The sequence below is a fragment of the Mastomys coucha genome, unplaced genomic scaffold (genome assembly GCF_008632895.1).
Source record: "Mastomys coucha isolate ucsf_1 unplaced genomic scaffold, UCSF_Mcou_1 pScaffold14, whole genome shotgun sequence".
Taxonomy (NCBI): domain Eukaryota; kingdom Metazoa; phylum Chordata; class Mammalia; order Rodentia; family Muridae; genus Mastomys; species Mastomys coucha.
In genome coordinates, this window is record NW_022196896.1 from 122,932,734 (window position 1) to 122,951,799 (window position 19,066).

At 39.6% G+C, this 19,066-nt stretch overlaps 1 long non-coding RNA gene across 1 annotated transcript in view; it reads left to right on the forward strand.

The window, feature by feature from the left end:
- The window catches only part of LOC116089330, a 27,297-nt gene extending 17,907 nt beyond the window's left edge, over positions 1-9,390 (forward strand). The window contains exon 4 of the long non-coding RNA XR_004118284.1: positions 8,788-9,390. This is a non-coding gene — a long non-coding RNA (uncharacterized LOC116089330). The remainder of the gene's footprint in view (positions 1-8,787) is intronic.
- Positions 9,391-19,066: the final 9,676 nt, after the last annotated feature.

The window sequence follows — 19,066 nt, forward strand, 5'->3', positions numbered from 1 at the left end:
TTAAAAAAAAAAAAAAAAGTCAGTCTGTTACTAACAGAAAGAGAAATGACAATGAAGAGGAAAGGCCAGCATTGCCATGACACTCTGAAATATGTGATAAATAGGGAAAGCAAGACAGACATCACAATAGAGAACTGAAGGTTATGTCGCAGGAAGTTTTGCTGGTACTAAAAGCACGTAGGAGGGAAAGAGAGCAGTAAGATATGTATAAAAGACATTCTTATGGGCACATTGAATGTCCTCGTGTGGTCCAGGAGAAAAGAGATAGGACTTTCATTCTGTTCTAGGCTTTTTCTCCATTGCTGGACTGCATAGAAAGGAAAAGCTCTCGTCACATTGATATTAGCATGAAATAAGCGAGTTGAATGCAGTATAAGAATGCAGAATCAATCCAAAGTAATGATCTGTTGGTTAACAGGGCTCTACAAACACTGATTAATAAAGCAGCTTTACAGCCAACTACAGTGCAAATTTGACCAGAATATGTACAATACTAGAAGACGGTTCTGGAGAGGAAGAATGGGAAGAGCTTACTAAAGAGGGGCAGGAGTCAGAAAGTAAGGCCTTATGGGATAAATGGCATCTGATTTAGGTCATGAAAGATGGGGAGTGTCTTGACAAGAAAGATCACTGGGGCAGTGTGTGTTGTGTGTGCAAAGAGAAAGAGGGCTAAAATAGGAACGAATCTGGGCATCCATAAGATACCTGCAGGAATTGCAGAAGCTAACATCACATGTGTAGTTGGTGAGCAGAATACACAGAGACACAATGAATGGTTAAAATTCTTCAGACAACAGACAATTAAAGATGACATTCTGATGCCTTCAGAGGCCGCGGTCACAGCTGTCTACAGAAGGAGCAGTTTTACATTCAGTGTGGGACACAGGAGGAAGGCAACCAGAAACAAGGAATTCCACTAGGAGTTCCCAGCAATAACATTTTGCCATGATAGCAGTGGAAATAAGGAAGTAATAAAGCAGAAAAGCAGAAGAGTTGCTTAGAGGCAGAATCTGTAGACCTGTCAATCACTGGTTGTGAGTACCAGAGAGGAATTCAGAAAGACAGAGCACTCTAAGAGTATGAGTGACACTGTCAACAAAACCAGGGGTCACCAAACTGGGACAGTATGTATTTATGTGTGCTTTGTGTGTGCTACTCAAAGAGCATGAAGCATAGGTTGGAATTACTACATGGAGCAGCTGATAAGTTTTTTCCTGGTATGAGTGTAAGTATATAATTTGAAGCACATTTATACTTTTTAAAATGCTATGTATGGTTTCTGGGCACTAATTTTAAATTAGACTCATACATAATGAAAGCTTACAAAACAGCCAAGTCTGTCAATATTTCCTTAACTAGATCTTCTTCTTAATAATCTTACACCCTTAGCATCTAGACCCGCTGGGTTTTGTTTGTTGTTGCTATAGCTGGATGCTGCCGGTCTTTGTATTTTATTGTGGTCATTTTATGTGAATAAGCCAAAGATTCTTAAGAACAATTTCAGTTTCTGCAATTTGTACAAAGTTTATTTAATTTTTTTTCTAGGAAACTGAATCTTAGCTTGACTTTTCTCTAAGGACATTGGACAGGCAAATATTTAGTGAGCATGCCCTTATTATCTGACACAAGTTCTCCAGTGTGGTTTTAAAAAAAAAAAAACACTGCAGTTTCTTTAATCTTAAAACTAGCCAGGGGGAAGGAAGATGCTGGAAAAGAGAGGACTTGAAAAAGGAAGGAAAAAAAAAGTGTCAAGTACTCATTTAGCCAAGGGTCTGGATGGATGGAGAAGGAAGCTGGTAACCCGGCCACAGCACTCTTAAGAGGTGGTTTCAGTGTCTATAAAACTGTAGCAAGTATTTTCCTTTGACCTCTGTGCTTTCAAATCACAAATTGTCCCTGAAGCATCCATCCCAGATTTAGCATGATCAACAGCAGTGAGATAAGACACCATCAGGGAGCCTGAAGTGACCCTAGGTTAAGGATCAAAGCTAGACATCCTCATTAAACCTAAGACTTCCTTTCTCTATCACAAGAGGTTAGGGAATTAACTCAAGACTCTTAGTGAATGTGGGCAGGATGGCAGCAAAGACAGATCCACCCAGAAAGGAACAAAGGCAAGAGGGACTAAAGGAAGCTATGGGGTGGTGGGTAAACAAAGGGAGGCACTGCCCTTAAGACAATATGGATACGTTTCTCATGTAATCGCCCATGATGGATGCCTTTCCAATTGGCTCCTTCATTATTTCTCACAAAATTCCTTTTTTAAAGGCTGTGTATGCATTTTATGACTTGCAAGTAAACATTTGCTTGCTAATATGAAAAATAGCCCTATTTTTCTTAATCACAATTGCCATAAAGTATAATATAATTCTGACCAATCAGATGAAAAGAAATTGGCTGAGTGGCTCCTGGCTGAAGTGTCCTTGGTGTTAACAAGGAGCACGGAGACGCGCACACAATAGACATATCATCATAGACAGTGCCAGGGCTATAGGCAATGCAACTTGGAACATGGGTGGTGGCCTGTCACCGCTTGGAACAATAGGCAAGGACAGAGTTAGATGGCGGAACAGAGACTAAAGGAGGTGAGGTTTCTGATGATTTCAGTTCCCTGAGTTAGCCAGTCTGGAAGCCACCTGTTATAATGACTGCACTTTACTTTGAAATACCTCACCCTATATACTGAGCTATTGTGGTATGTGATGTTGGCTGAGCTCTAATGGGCATGGGGGCTATAAGCATCCTCATCAAAGATTCAGAAGTAGGAGACTTTAGTGACCATAGCAATCAGCAGCTGGGAGTGGCCTGCTGGCATTCTTTTCATACTCAGGAAGATGTACAAGTACTCCTGGTACCTGTATCACGCTCAATAGCCTACACTTTGCTAATTAGCATAGTAAATGTCAGACCAGAGCTGTTAGTGATAAAAATAGCAGCATGTTGACTACTAGAAGGATGACGGTTAAATCTGAGTTCGCACTGGTGAAGCTAAAGGTATTCACATTATATGGGAAAAGATGAATAATGTTCTAGACACTTTCCATGCTTCCATGGATAGCAAATAATAATCCAAAGCATGCCAATGACCATGAATACTATCCTGTTCTGGGAGCACTTGGGAGCAAAAACGCTGCCTGCTTCTAATACGTCCACCTCACTCAAGACTGAAGATCACACTGAGAATAATTAGGTGAGATAAATTTAAAAATTATTTATATTGGAAAAGAGGAAGTCAAAAAGTGGCTCTGTCTTTCTACAATGGGGAAATGACAAGCTGTACAAGCCTGAAATCCTAATTTCTATTCCTAGAAACCATGTCAAAAGCCAGATGGAGAAGCTCACAGAATCCTAGCCTTCCAACTCCCTTCCCAATAGGAAGTGGAAACAGAAAAATTGATAAGAAGCTCCTAGGGCAGTTTACCTGTGCTAAGCAGTACAGCAAGGGAAAAGAGATAAAAAAAGACTTCTCTCAACAAAATACAGGGTGAGAAATGACTCCTGAAAGTTATGCTCATGTTCCACATGTGTGTCAAAGCACAAGCATGATATGGTTAACCACGCATATGTACACATGCACATACAGAAAATGAATATGATTTTAAATGTCTACCTCTAGATGACATGGTATTTCATGTAGAAAATGAAAAAAAAAATTACCAACAAAAGCTTTTTGGAGCTGAAAGATCAGGATCAGCATCGAAAAGACAACAACATTGCTGTACAATAATGGTTATCAGTGCCAGTTCATTTTATGTCAACTTGATATAGGCTAGAGTCACTTAAGAAAATGCTTCCATGCCAAAGAATCAATAGAGGTGACCTTATCTGTGACTCACTACATTGAGGATATGAACCTGAGGAGGACACCTCCTGTAGCCAGGCAAAAACCCAGGTGGAGCGATAGGGACACTAACCAAAACACAAAACTTTTGATCCAAAATGTATCCTGTCTACAAGAAATGCAGGGACAGGGGATGGAGCAGAGACTTCGGAAAAGGCCAACCAGTAACTGGCCCAACTTGAGTCCCATCCCATGGGCAAGCATCAATCCCTGACACTATTAATGACACTCTGTTGTGCTTGCAGACAGGAATATAGGTAGCATGGCTGTCCTCTAACTCAGCTGACTCACTCATATGCAAACACCCACAGCCAAAACATGGATGGAGCTTGGGGACTCTTATGGAAGAATAGAAGGGGGGATTATAGGCTCCTAAGAGGATAGGAACTCCACAGGAAGATCAACAGAGTCAACTAACCTGGACCCTTGGGGCTCACAGACACTGAACCACCAACCATAGAGCCATGGGCTGGACCTAGACCTTCCCACACATAAGCATCTTCATGTGAGTCCTGAACAACTGTGGCAGGAGCTGTTGCTTAGCTGTTAGATATGTTCTTCTAGCTGAGCTGCCTTGTCTGGCTTTGGTGGGAGAGGATGCACCTAGACCCTCAGAGACTTGATGTGTCAGGATTGGGGGGTACCCAGGGGAGCCCTCACTGTCTCAGAGGAGAAGGGGAAGGCGAATGGGGGAAGGATTGTAGGAGGGGGTGACTGAGAGTGGGAGCAGTGAGCAGAATGTAGGGTGAATAAATAATAATAATAATAACAATAACAATAATAATTTTTAAATGCCTCCATAAGATCAGGCTGTAGGCATCCCTGTAGGGAATTTTCTTAATAAGTGATCAATGGGGGAATACCCAGCCCATGGTAGGTGGTGCTACTCCTGGGCTGGTGGTCCTGGGTTTTATAAGACAGCATGCTGAACAGGTCATTAAGAACCAGGCAATAAGCAGCATCCCTCCAATATTTCATATTGAAAACATAGATAACTTTTTAAAGTCCCACAGTCTTTACAAACTCAAACATTAAAATTTCAATCTCTTTAAAATACCCAATCTCTCTAAGAATGCAAAATCTTTTAAAAGTTCAAGGTCTTTAAGCTATAGGTTCCTGTAAAAGTCAAAATTAAATTAAATAGCTTCATCATGAGGCAAGAACCAGAGCACAGCAGGCACAATCTGAACCAAGCAAGGATAAACTCCAACAGTATTAAATTACTCAATGCCCAATGTCTGGAATCCATACAAGAGCTTCTGGGCTCCTCCAAATGGCTTGGGTCACTTCTCCAGCTCTGCCCTCTGTAGCACTCTAGGCTCTGGTTGACTCCAGTCCACTGCCACTGCTGTATGTAGTGGTCATCCCATGGTACTGGCATCTCCAAAATCCTGTTGTGTTCCACTGAAATTAGGCTATACTTTTACCAATAGCCTCTCATAGATTCCCTTCATGGTGCAAAGGCTCAACTTCTTTGCATAATCCCCTCAGTTCTGGGCCTTCAACTACCACTGAGGCTGCACCTTCACCAGTGGCCTTTCTTTAGCTTCTCACAGAGTCAAGCTTTATCTGCTCTCCATGACCCCTTCATGCCTTCAAAACCAGTACCACCTGGGTGACTCTTGAGATGCAACTTTTGTTGACTCTGGAACACAGCTTCTTTGTGCTCTCAAGAAACACTTCCCAGAAGATTTCACCTTAATCATGCTGGTCATTTCTTAATCACCACCAATTTCTTAGCTCCAGCTAACCAGCATCAATTGTCCCAGTAACACAAAGTTTTCATTTTAGTAGTTCTGATATCTTGCTAATCACTTCTGATTCTTCATCCCCACCTAACCAGAATCACAGAATATTAAATCAAAAAAACAGGCCTGGTAGAGTCTTTACTCTTCCCTCTGAAATTTCTCAAGCCAGGCCTGCATCTTCTACACTGCTCTCAACATTCTTATCTTCCAAGCTCCTACAGAACATCCCACAGTGGTCTCAACACTCAATTGTGTTTCTAACCCTAAGTTCCAAAGTGTTTCCACAATCCTTCCCAAAACATGGATAGGTCTCTTACAGCAATAGCCATTTCTGGTACCAATATTTGTCTTAGGTTTTTATTGTTGTGAAGAGACACCATGTCCAAGGCAACTCTTATGAAAGAAAACATTTAATTAGGGCTAGTTTACAGTTTCAGAGGTTTAATCCATTATCATCCATGGCAGAAAGCATAGGGGCATGTAGGCAGACATGGTGCCGGAGGATCTGAGAGTTCTACATCTTTCTCCAAAGCCAGCCAGAAAGAGACTAGATTTGTTTCACACTAGGAATACCTTGAGCATTTAAGACCTCAAAGCCCTTCCCACACAGTGACAAACTTCCTTTCACAAAGTCAAACTTCCTCCAATTAGGCCAAACCTATTAACAGTGCCACTTCTTACAGGCCACGCTCTAAGCATTCAAACAAGAGTCTATGGGGGCCAACACAGGCATCTTCAGCTTTCATAATATAGGTCTTTGAACACAACTTTATGCCCCTTATTATACAAGTACTGTTTTTGAGCACTTCACTCAATTTTCATTCTCTTGACAGTAGAAAGGGAAAGATAGCTATGACAAATAAAGAGCCTTACAAAGAAGTTTAGGGCACAGGAAAGTGCTATAATAACTGCTCTTCCAACTATTGTAGACAACCATAGTTATGTGTCATCTGAAACAGCCTACCAGGGAGATGCATTGGACTGAAAAAATAATATGGGAGGTAGGTGGTCTGCAGCAAGTCAGGTCTACAATTATTTTAACTATTTTCTTTTTCTTTCTATTCCAAAGTGGCTCAGTTTAAATTTTTCTCTTTGGCCCAGAGGGCTACTCCTTTTCTTTAATCAAATAGCCTTACGTATAAATTGGTTTCTTCTATCAAATCCATCCTACATCAAGTAAGAGCACAGTAAGTTTGACAGCCTAAGTGAAACTTAACTGTGTTTTTGAACCCCACACTCAAAACACCATCTGCAGACAGCATTTCTCTCTCCAGTTTATCAGGGTGAGTGGCAGGAGAGAATCATGAGCTGAGATGCCTCATTAGCTGGCTCCATCTCTGCCGGCATGACAAGTACCTGAGTCATCTAAACCCAGTGAGAATCAGTTAACCAAGTGAGGGCTTACACAGTTAGCACCCATGGATCCCTGAAACAAAACCTGTCTTCAGACCTCAAATTCCATCTTCAACTTAGTATTCACTGTGTGTGTCAAGGTAACAGTGACAATGGTTTAAATCACTGGCTACATCTCTGGGATGCTTCTCAGATCATTAGACTGTTGGTATCCAGAGAGGACTGTGGGAAGAAGCCGAGAAACAGTGAGCCATGACCTTGTCTGCAATCACTCCATAATGAGGAAGCGATGAATTGTCTCCACATGGACCATATTCTGAAACCTCAAAGGGAAACATAGTTGTAATAAGAGGTTCTCTGAAACATATGTAAACTAAAAAATAAAATAGAATCCAACATTCTGCTTTAATAAATTGCAACAGACTGGTCTTCTCAATGTCCTTCAAGGTTGTTTGAATAGTGTGTTGCAGGGCTTTAACAATGGAGACTCAGGCATTGCAAGCTGTGCTGTGATACTATCTCAAGGAAGTTGGGAGTCTGGGATTGGGGGGTAGCACCAGAAGGACCAGGCTAAAGGCCGAAATGTGTTCTACGCTCTGACAACAGTTACCAGATTGTGAGGGAGAACTCTTGGTCGAAAGATCAGAATTAACACTGAACTAACTTGGACAGAGCAGTAGAGGAAACAAACATGTATGGGGTATGAGTGGCCATTCTACTCAAGAGAAAGGTCTGGATGAATTACCACAGGTACAAGAAGCAAGAGCTTTAAGATAATCAAGATATCTAGGCCCTCACTAAATGAGATGATGCTTCAGTTCTGTTCCAGGTACCTACATCTACAGCAAACAAAACATTTGATGGGCTGAACATATTGTTATATGGGTTGAGAAGGACACTGAAAATAGTGATAAGAAAGATACTGGTGCCTCATTAGAGGTACCACTAGCTTATAGCAGCAAGATAAGTGCATCTACCAGTGAAAGACAAAACATGTGTGTCTATGTGTATGATGTATATGTATATGTGTATCTGTATCTATATGTGTATGTGTATATGATGTATATATATATGTGTGTGTGTGTGTGTGTGTGTGTGTGTGTGTGTGTGTGTGTGTATGTTTATGTGTATTTATATGGGCAGTTTAGCCAGGAAGCTAAATGATTTGAAGCTATCTGCAGCAACCAGGGCCAATGAATGCTTATGAGCAAGATCTGGAAACGAACAAACTAGTATGTGGAAGGGCTTTGCTCCTGGACTTCTGTATCCCAAAAGGTTTTCTGGTAGCTCTCTTGATATCTGGCCCCCCATCTTACAGGTGAAGTATATTTCATATTTTAGTTCCAGGGTCCTGACTATCTCCATACACAAACCTAGTAGAACTGTCCTTATTATGTTATCCATCATCCCAACTGCAGCTCTTACCTAATAATTACATTGACCCCACTCACTAAATGAATGTAATTAAATAACTGTGGTAATGACTAAACTGACATAACTGTCAGGTAACAGGAATACATAAGGGTGAGTTCTTATGCTCAGATGCCATCATCACCATTTTTTTCTCCAGTAACCAGAGAATAGAACACTGAGAACTAAAAAGCAGTAGTTCAATATATCCATGTGTCTAACCATGACTCACAACTTTTGTGTTCTAGAGATACTCATCTATTTAGCAAGTCCTGTAAAGATATTAGTAAATTTTGTTAGGAGGTCAACTGCCTGTATGTTGTTCCCACCCCACACAAGCTGTTGATGACTCAATGTGTTTAATGTGATGATTAGCCAGAAAAAGAAACAAAATCATAATTTTAACAACTTTTTTTTTTCAACCTTTGCTGTAAGGACGGGAAACACCATTTCTACTCAAGAATGGCCATGCTGGTTGACTCATGAGGAGAAGCCTTCTGCAAAAAAGATATGGAGGAAAAGTGGTGGGTTTGAAGAAACATCAGAAATTGCACCCAGAGAATCTGGAGGGCTTTGAAGAATTCGTAAGTGTCTTCTCTAAAACCAACCTCCTCAATGGAAGAAAAGCTGGTAATACTGACAACCTTGCCACAGAGTCATGGATCCCATATGCAGCACACGCAGATAGAGGCAAACACCGGCCATGCAAGCCCTAGTGGTTTCTTCATGGACTGCTAGCAAGTGAAATGAAATATTGATTCCCTTTTCCTAGACTACAGCAGATTCTGATACTTTTTCATGACCAGACAAAGAAAGAAATAATATTAATTCAAAGAGTAAAGCTTCACCTAGCCTTGGAGAATAGTGGTTTCATTGTTAGATATGAACAATTTTGTTTTGATAGTCATCTCATTGTGTTGCCTGATTGATGTTGAATTAACAAACTCAAATACCCCTGCACACTCAGCCTTCCACATAGCTAAGAGCATACGCCTAGGAAACCACAAATATCTAGAACTTTCCGGCCTTTTTCATCCACATTGTTGTTTGTTTGTTTGTTTGTTTGGAGGGGTTTAATGGATTACTTGTTAATATAAATTTAAGAAAAACATAAAGCCACATTGCTGAAAAATCTTCCCCATCAATGTCTTTTTGTTGTTGTTGTTATTTTTTGTTTTGTTTTATTTTGTTTTTTCAAGACAAGGTTTCTCTGTGTAGCCCTGGCTGCCTAGAAACTCACTCTGTAGAGCAGTCTGGCCTTGAACTCAGAAATCTGCCTGCCTCTGCCTCCCAAGTGCTGGGTTTAAAAGTGTGTGCCACCACTGCCTGGCCTATTAATGTCTCTTTTTTGATGGAGTTTTAAGAATGGCAAAATACATGCTCAGTAGAATGTTCCAATGATCCAACCAATGACCCAGCTTTATGCTCATAAAATGAATGGCCAGCTATAAAACATCCTAATTAGTAGATGGAAAGTTTGGAGGGGGAAAAGGAATTAAGAAATCTAATAAAATGACTTCCCTGTGGCACAATGGAAAATATAGGAAATTTGATGTTGGAGCCAAGGTTTGTGCTGAAATGGAGATAAGGAAAGGATAAATAGAATAAGGGAGGGGTGCCCTCAGGGAAAGAAACCAGTCACATCAACAAGGAAGGGAAACTTCGGCAAATGAGATCCAGTCTCCACCTTAAGGTGTTTCTCATGTCATTCTGGATTGAGAGTCATGGAGGATACACAAGAGTCTCCAACTAATAAAGAAGTAGAGACTCACAACCATTCATTGGACTGAGCATAAGGTCCCCAATGAAGGGGCTAGAGAAAGGACCCAAGGAGCTGAAGGGTTTGCAGCCCCTTAGGACAAACAACAATATGAACTAACTAGTACCCTCAGAGCTCCCAGGGACTAAACCACCAACCAAAGAGTACACATGGTGGGACTCATGGCTCCAGCAGCATATGTATAGCAGAGGATGGCCTAGTCAGTCATCAATGGGAGGAGAGGACCTTGGTCCTGTGAAGATTCTATGCCCCAGTGTAGGGGAATGTCAGGGCCAGGAAGTAGGAGAGGGTGGGTTGGTGAGAGGGGCGGAGGAAACAGGTTTTGTTTTTTTGTTTTTGTTTTTGATATTTTCTCGGAGGGGTAACCAGGAGAGGAAATATCATTTGAAATGTAAATAAAGAAAACATCTAATAGAAAGAAAAAGAATTGTAGAATCTTTCTTTGTGGTTAAGGGGAGCCTCTGAGAGCAGGCAATGTGTGACCCAATAGACCCTGCAAAGATACCCTGGGAGACAATTGCTTGAAGCTTGAGAGTGATTGTGTAGGCGACTCCACGATGTTTGAAGACCAGAGCTTTGGGATAGCTATCAATAAGGTCTGACACAGGGAGTGGGAGCATCCCAGAGAAAGAGAAAAAATGAGAGAGTGAGAGCAAGAGAGAGTGAGTGAGAGACAGACAGACAGACAGACAGAGACAGAAACAGACAGAAACAGACAGACAGGGGGAGAGAGAGAGAAAGAGAGAGAGAGAAAGAGAGAGAGAGAGAGAGAGACAGAGACAGAGACAGAGACAGAGACAGAGACAGAGAGAGACAGAGAGAAAGTATGTTGCAGGAAGCAAAACCTGAAGGCAGGACAGATCCATCAAAGCCCTTTGCCATCCAACATGGAGCTATGGGGTTTACAATTTTCCCTGCTGGATTCTGGCCTTGCAATGGTGTGAAATTTCCCCACTGTGCCCTGATTTCTTCTTCTGGAATGGTAATGTTTATTCTGTTCCATTGCATATTGGAAACCATGTTTATATATATGAATGTATATATACACACACACATATATATATATATATATATATACATATGAAATACACACACATACATATATATTATTTTACAAGAATATTAAGAGATTTCTTGAGTCTCAGAAGATAGTTTGAATTTTGGATTTTCAAACAGTCTGGAAGCTGAAAGGCTATGGCAACTTTCGAAGTTGCAGTTATACTAACTGCGTTTTACATTATGATATGAACAGGAGCTATTAGACGCCAGGGAGTAGATCATAGTTGTTAGGATGAGAATGGCCTCGCATAGACATATTTGAATACTTGGTGCACAGTTAATAGAACTTCTGGGTAGAGACTATTAGATTTGGCTTTCTTGGAAGAGCTGGCAGTAGGAATAGACTCTGAGGTTCTAAAAATTGTGTCACTCTCAGTGTTGGCCACCCCCACCACCTCTTGGTGTGGATCAAGATGTTTCTGCCACCATTACCTTCTCGTTGCTATCATGGGCTCTAACCCTCTGAGAACCTAAGCCCAACTAACCATTTTCTTTTATAAACTTCTTTGGTCATGGTATTTTTTCACAGCAATAATAAAGCAACTCAAGCACTCATCGTCAACCCTAGGCTCACATGTGCATGTACACCTGCACACATATTCATACCCACCCACATGTAAACACGTAGTTACACAATCAAAAATATTTTATATAAACTTTTTGCCATAAGCTAAAGTAAATGCACTGAAGGGAATAATTTATCGTTGAAATTTGTGCTATGTCAATACACCGGAAACATAAAGCCACATCTCTGAGTGAACATACAGTGTGCTGCTTCAGGCCATCTGATGGATGAGACCCTGTCATCTGAGCCATACATTAGTTAAAAACAATTGGGGCAAGAAACAACAAATTTCTCTTGAAATTATACTATGTGTTCTGTGTGTACCAAAACTATTCATTACTGATTTTTCTATTTTAATATTAAATATTATAAAAGACAATTAGATATTACTAAAATTAAACTTCTCTTTTCATTCTTTTTTCTATATTATAAGTAAATGGAATTTGACATATGATAAAAAAAACTTCTTAAAGCCAAGGCAGAGTACAAGTTTCTAAAATTGTGCTTTTCTTTTGCCCACATAAACAGTCAAGCCTCCAGACAATTCCTTGGATTTGTTTTTAATATTATCTCCGTAGAAAACACAAAACCAAGGAGTTCCACAGTAACAGCAAGTAGACAGAACTAAAACTGACACATCGGTAACATGTGGGAAGCCCTTTGTGCTAAACCATGCGTTATGACCTTTTCCAAAATCAACAGCAATTGCATTTAATCTTTGTAGCTAACTTATGGAATAACTAGATGAGAGGTTCCTCACATTCTATCACAAATGTTTATCTCTACGAGTTGCAGAAATAAATTTGAAGGGAAGAGAAAACATATATTCACATATATAAATATGAATTTTAGCACTTAAGACAGGGCATTAGTGCCCCCTCTCCCTCCACCTCCAGTGACTATTTAGTTTCCCCTTCTGAGTGACATTTCCATTCCATGGGAATGCATATGCTTTGTTGTTAAGCTTAATTGCATTTTAAAATCTCTCTCTCTCTCTTTCTCTCTTTCTTCTTCTTCTTCTTCTTCTTCTTCTTCTTCTTCTTCTTCTTCTTCTTCTTCTTCTCCTTCTTCTTCTCCTTCTTCTTCTTCTTCTTCTTCTTCTTCTTCTTCTTCTTCTTCTTCTTCTCCTTCTTCTTCTTCTTCCCCCCCTCTCCTCTCTGAGTTTTGCTAGATAAAACTCTTAATCCTCCTGCCTTAGCATTCCAAGTGCTGATGTTACAGACATAATTAGCCACACCCCACTTGCTCTTATTGATAAGCGTTCTGTGCCCATCTTGAGGGAAATTAGAAAATATTCTCAAGTTAAACTCTCTCCTTTTAATTCCAATGAATTAAGAAGCAATGGCAAATCCTTCCTGTGGCTCTACAAGACACACCCCACTGATTAGATTCTTAATGAATCCCACCATTTTCTAGTTGTTACCAGGAGGAGGAAAAGCAATTTCACCAGGTGAGTCACATGGCTAGAATGAAAGAGTGTCACTCTCTAGGCCAAAGGTCACATGGCAATGACAGATACTGCCATTCCAAAGAATTACCAAATGTGTGCTTGAAGACATGCCAGACTTTAAGAATGCAGAGAATATTCAGAGATCTATAATCAATTAACAATAAAGAAGGAAACATAAAATGCTACTAGAATTTATCAGCATTTTCTCTGTATGAGTCACTGTGTAAATCCTTTTCTAACAGTTCTCCATCTTGTATCAACTTAGTAAGATACCCTCTGATGCAAGTTCATATTATCACTCTGTATTTTCATTATTGGAGTTCTTTTCTTTATAACTTTAGTGGGACTCCACAGTGCCATGAAAATGTGTAAGGATCAGAATTATCTTACTCAAGTGAATGTATATGGTTCTTGGAAAGGTCATCAACATAATTTTTAAAGGAGCCATTAAAATACAGAGCAAATCCAAGCCAACCAATTAGGTCATAGATTTGACCAAGGGTGATCAAGGGATGTTTTACAATGACTAGAGACATTTTTGATGATCATAATTGGGCCAGTGTTACTAACACTGAGTCAACAAAGGGTTAAAGATGCTGCCAATCACCTCACAATACCTCATCTACAGCAAGAATAATCTGGGCTAGGAAATTCTGACATATTCACAGCAGCACCAAGCAGAGTGACTTCCAAGGGTACTGTACACTTTCATGAGTGCAACTAAAGCTTTACATGCAGAGACAACTACTTAAATGCTTCATCTACTAAACATGTTGCCACAGTGTTTTGGACACAAATTGAAGAATTAAAAACATTCCTCAAAAACTAGCAGAAGAGCTGAGACTAGGGCTCAGCCATTATAAAGGTTTCCCTTGTAATGGCGAGGCATTCCGTTCAAATGTCTGGAACTCACATGAAAAGCCATCTACAGATACACACATTTACCATCTCAGTGGTGCTGATATGGGAGACTGGAGACAGGTGAACCCTAGGATGAAGCCAGCTACTCTGGACTACTGGATTCAGTACAAAGATGTTCAGAGATCCTATGTCAAAGGAAAGGTAGAAGATGCCTGGGGAATAACATCAGAAATTATCTCCTGAACCTCAGCTTCACACCCATAGACATTACTCCAACACACACACACAAACACACACATACACACACATACACACACACATACACATACATACATACACATATACACACACATATACACATACACACATTCACACTCACACATACACACATAAACACACATACATACATGCATATATACACACCATGCATACACACATACATACATACAAACATACACACACATACATACACATATATACACGTATACATACACACATGCACACATACATATACACACATACACACATTCACACTCACACATACACACATACACACATATACACTCACACATACACATACATACGTACTCATATACACACACATATACACATACACATACACACAAACACACACATACACATACATACACACACATATACACACACATACATATACACACATACACACACATACACACACATACATACAAACACATACACACACACATATACACACACACATACACACATACACACACATATACACACACATATACACACACATACATACACACACATATACACATACACACACATACATACACACACATACACACACACATACACACACATACATACACACACATATACACACACACACACACACACACGAACCAGGTAGGGACTAGAAAGGTAGCTCACACGTAAGAGTGCCTTCTTTTCTTATAGAACATATGAGTTTGGTTCTCCGCAAACTTCAAAAGTTAACAACAGTCTGAGACTAAAAATCTAGTGTATCCAATGTCTCTGGTCCTTGATGGCATACACGCAAATAAAAATAAATATTTTTAAAATTTCATTTCACACTTTGAACAATTTATCGTGTGTACATGTGTGTTTGTGCATGTGTGTTTTATCCACAGAGACCAGCAGAGGGCATAAGATCCTGTAAAGCTGGAGTTACTGTTCTTTTGGGATGTGCAATGGGGGTGCTGATATCCAAACTCTGGTCTGATAGAGCACTAAGAGCTGCCATTTCATTTTAATTTTGAACAATAGTTCCTATTCAGTATAAGTACGATTCGTGAAGGTCACTTAAACAGTAAACAGAAAAGCACTTTATTTCCTTGGAATATTACTATCTTCACATTGTATTATTCAATATATATAAAATGTATAATAACAATGAATATATTATTGTATTATTCTTCCTGTTGTCTTAGAAATGAGCCCACTACCATTTAAATGCTAAGCCAAGTTTCAAATTTGTTTCTTAACTTGACTTCATCATTGAGCCAACTACAATTCCAAGAATAACATTGGATTTTAGTTTCAGGTCAAGATATTTAATGAAAAATTAAGGAAGATGCAGATCTCTTTGTTAGAACTGAAGATACAGTAAAAAGCTATAACTTATTGCATAAGTATGATAACCTTAAAATTGGATACCAGCTCACATAAATTGTGTATGCATTACAGTTAGCAATGATTCAAACATATTTCATCAATAGTAACAAAAGTTGATTAAAATCATCATCAGCATGGCTGAATTTGTTGAATTGTAGAGCTAAGTAATTCTTTAACATAGTTATACTTGCCACGCCTAGTCTATAGCATATGCACTACAGTACATTAATTCTCTCAGTATTCCTATAGGTCATTGGAATAATAGACCTTCATCAGGCTTTATAAAGATGGAATATTGATGTGATGTTTTTGTGACTACACCATGTAGCTTCTCCTCTGAGATTTTCAAAGATAAAAAACAATCAATGTATAGATTATACTTCTTGAGGTCAGGAAATATAAAATAACAATAAGACTATGGGCAAAAATCCATATTTTTCTGTCTGTGGCATGTCACAAATATGAAACACACCATAAAATTTTGAAGTAAATGAGATGCCTCAAAGAATTTATATTTACATCTCCTTTTTTCCCCCTGCCCTTCTTGGTTTCCATAGCATGTTCTTAAGGTATCCTGAGAGCTTCTTGAGTGGGTGGACTTGTAATTTCTTGATCCTAATAACATGAGAAGCAAACAGATACAAAGGACATAGCCATGGAGAAAAGGCATTTACTTCTATTCAAAATGATATAAATTGCCTTGCTCCAACAAATTGTTTCTGAAAATTAATTCTAAGACTAAATAAATCTTTTGGGGGCAGATATGGAAAAATGGTTAGTTGCCTAACTTTTTTATGGAAAAATAGTTAGTTGCCTAAAGTGTTTGCCACAAACAAAAGGTTCTGATGACAATGCATAGATCTTTTTTAATTCTAAAAATGTAGAAGACAACAACACTAATAACAATCTTGAATTGCCTCTAACATATCCCCATGACCACTAGTATGAACCAAAGTAATAAATACCAGTCTTAGTGCATCTTCAAACCACAGAAATCCTGTGGCATTTTCAAATCAGTGCATGTACTTTCAAGCATTCATTCTTTTGACATACACTGGCATGATAGTCATCTCAGGGTTGTCAGAATTCCTTCCGCGTGTATTTATTGAATGCCTACTCTGTGCCAGGCATCCTTAGCAACGCTCTCCTGTCTTCTGAATGTCTCACCTGTAGACCAGAGCCTTTTGTCCACACAGGAACAGTAGTTCCATTACATGCTTTCTCTATTTATAGTCCATCAAAGCAGGATCCCTGACAGTGGTGACCTTGATACAAACAACCTTTCCACAAAGGTTTCCATGAAAGGCTTGAAGCAAAACTTCTCTTCATGTTAAACCTTTGAAAATGTGGAGAAAGAGAACTGTGAACAGCACTCTTCTCATCGTCCCCATTGTGTCCCATCACAACCAATGAGATGTGCCATTAGTGGTCTTGTTTTATAAATTAGTAAATGAAGATGCAAAGGTGTCAGGTGTATTGATCAGATAACAAAGTAATAAAAGTCACTAAGTAGAGAGAAGTGGGGGGGTAGGAGAGGAGTGTTCCAGGCTTCGAAATGAGGGCATGTGCCCCTCTCAGCACACACAAGCATCCTTTGGCAATTTGCAAAGCTGGATCAGAATATGTTCCAGGTGCATCACTACTAAGGATGTACTTTATGGTTGGCACAGAGTTTTGATCATTGGATTGTAGAGATAGTTTATTTTTTCCATACTACAACTCCAAATGAGAAACCCTATTTTTATTTTCATTTTAAAGATTAAAAAGAAAATCTTTCTTAGGAAAACGAAATAAATTCCCCAAGGTGACTGAGGCAATAAGAAGAAAATCAGCAATTACAGCAGGTTATGGCCAATCCCAAAGCCCATGATCCATACCCTACTTTGTTATTGCCCACTACAGAGTAAGGGGAGCCCCACAAGTAAACATAAAAAAAGATGGGAAAGGGCTGAGAAAATGTATGCAGAATAGCTAGTTACAACATCATTCTGACACTGTGAGGAATGAAGCTGGTGGAGCTACCTGTGTTGGAAACATTAGACTAATTAGGACACTATCCTTTTACACCTAGCAAGAAGTATACTGCGAATCACACAGAGAATGTGTAGGAAGTAAGACAGTGATAATAATGGCAGAGGATATGTCTAAATCTAAATAAAAAAATAACAGGACAGCTGGAATTACTCCTGGGAAGCAAGCCTGGGTAAACAGCTGGATAGCCATGCCATTTACTCATAGGAAATAGAAACATATGAATGAGAATTTTCATTTTGAGCCTAGGTGTGAGCAATGCCTGTAGCCCAGGTGTCATGAGGCCTGGATGTCACACAGTAGCAATTTCCTCCCACATGAAACCTCTATCTTAGAGGGAAGTTTGTTAAAAATACACTTGTCCTTAAGCAGGGGTTCACATATCAGACATCCAGCATATCAGATATTTATATTGCGATTCATAACCACAGCAAAATAACGGTTATGAAGTAGCAACAAAATGACTTTATGGTTGGGGGTCACCACAGCATGAGGGACTGTATTAAATGGTCACAGCGATAAGAGGGGGAAGAACCACTGCTTTAAACTGCAACTTTGCATTTGACTCATCTACAGAAAATTTAAGAACATCACCTTCAACTGTATTCTATTAAAGGCCAACTGTGCTAAATAAGAGTGTCTGAAAGAGTAACAGAGCGCTTAAATTCTCTGTCAGCTGAGGGCTGGGATCTGCCCCTCCTATGTCTCATGCAGAGCAGTCTCTAACTGACTCAGTAAGTAAAGCTCAGCTAAGAACGATATCAGTGGAAAGGCTACCCGGATCGATGTAGGTCATTTGTTTCTAGCTTCTACCTTTATGTAAGCCACAGAAGTTGACTTCTCATGGTCAAGTAGTACAGCCTTATAATGGCTGAGAAAAAAGTAGTTTTCTGCAGTTTCCTAAAGGGAGGTGAAACTGTCCTGCAGCAAGCTCTGTAAACCTTGGAAATAATCAGCTCAAAGGATCCTGGACAAAGTGATGGTGGTGACACCATATTGTCATGATCATGCCTTAGGTCTACCTTCTCTCTGTTCTCAAAATTTTCAGTCAGTCCCTTACATCTTGAAAAGTCATGCACATACGGTAGTTGCATAGCTAAAATATCTGCTGAATGTATAATAAAAAAAAATTTTAACCAGGTTCTCCTGATGTATATTTGACATAATGTTGTGAGTTTTGTGGCCTTTACCTCTTATTTATCTATTTATTTACTTCTTAAATCCAGACTTTTTTTTGAGGGGGGGGTGTTCAAGACAGGGTTTCTCTATGTAGCCATAGCTGTCCTGGAACTCACTCTGTAGACCAGGCTGGCCTCTAACTTAGAAATCTGCCTGCCTCTGC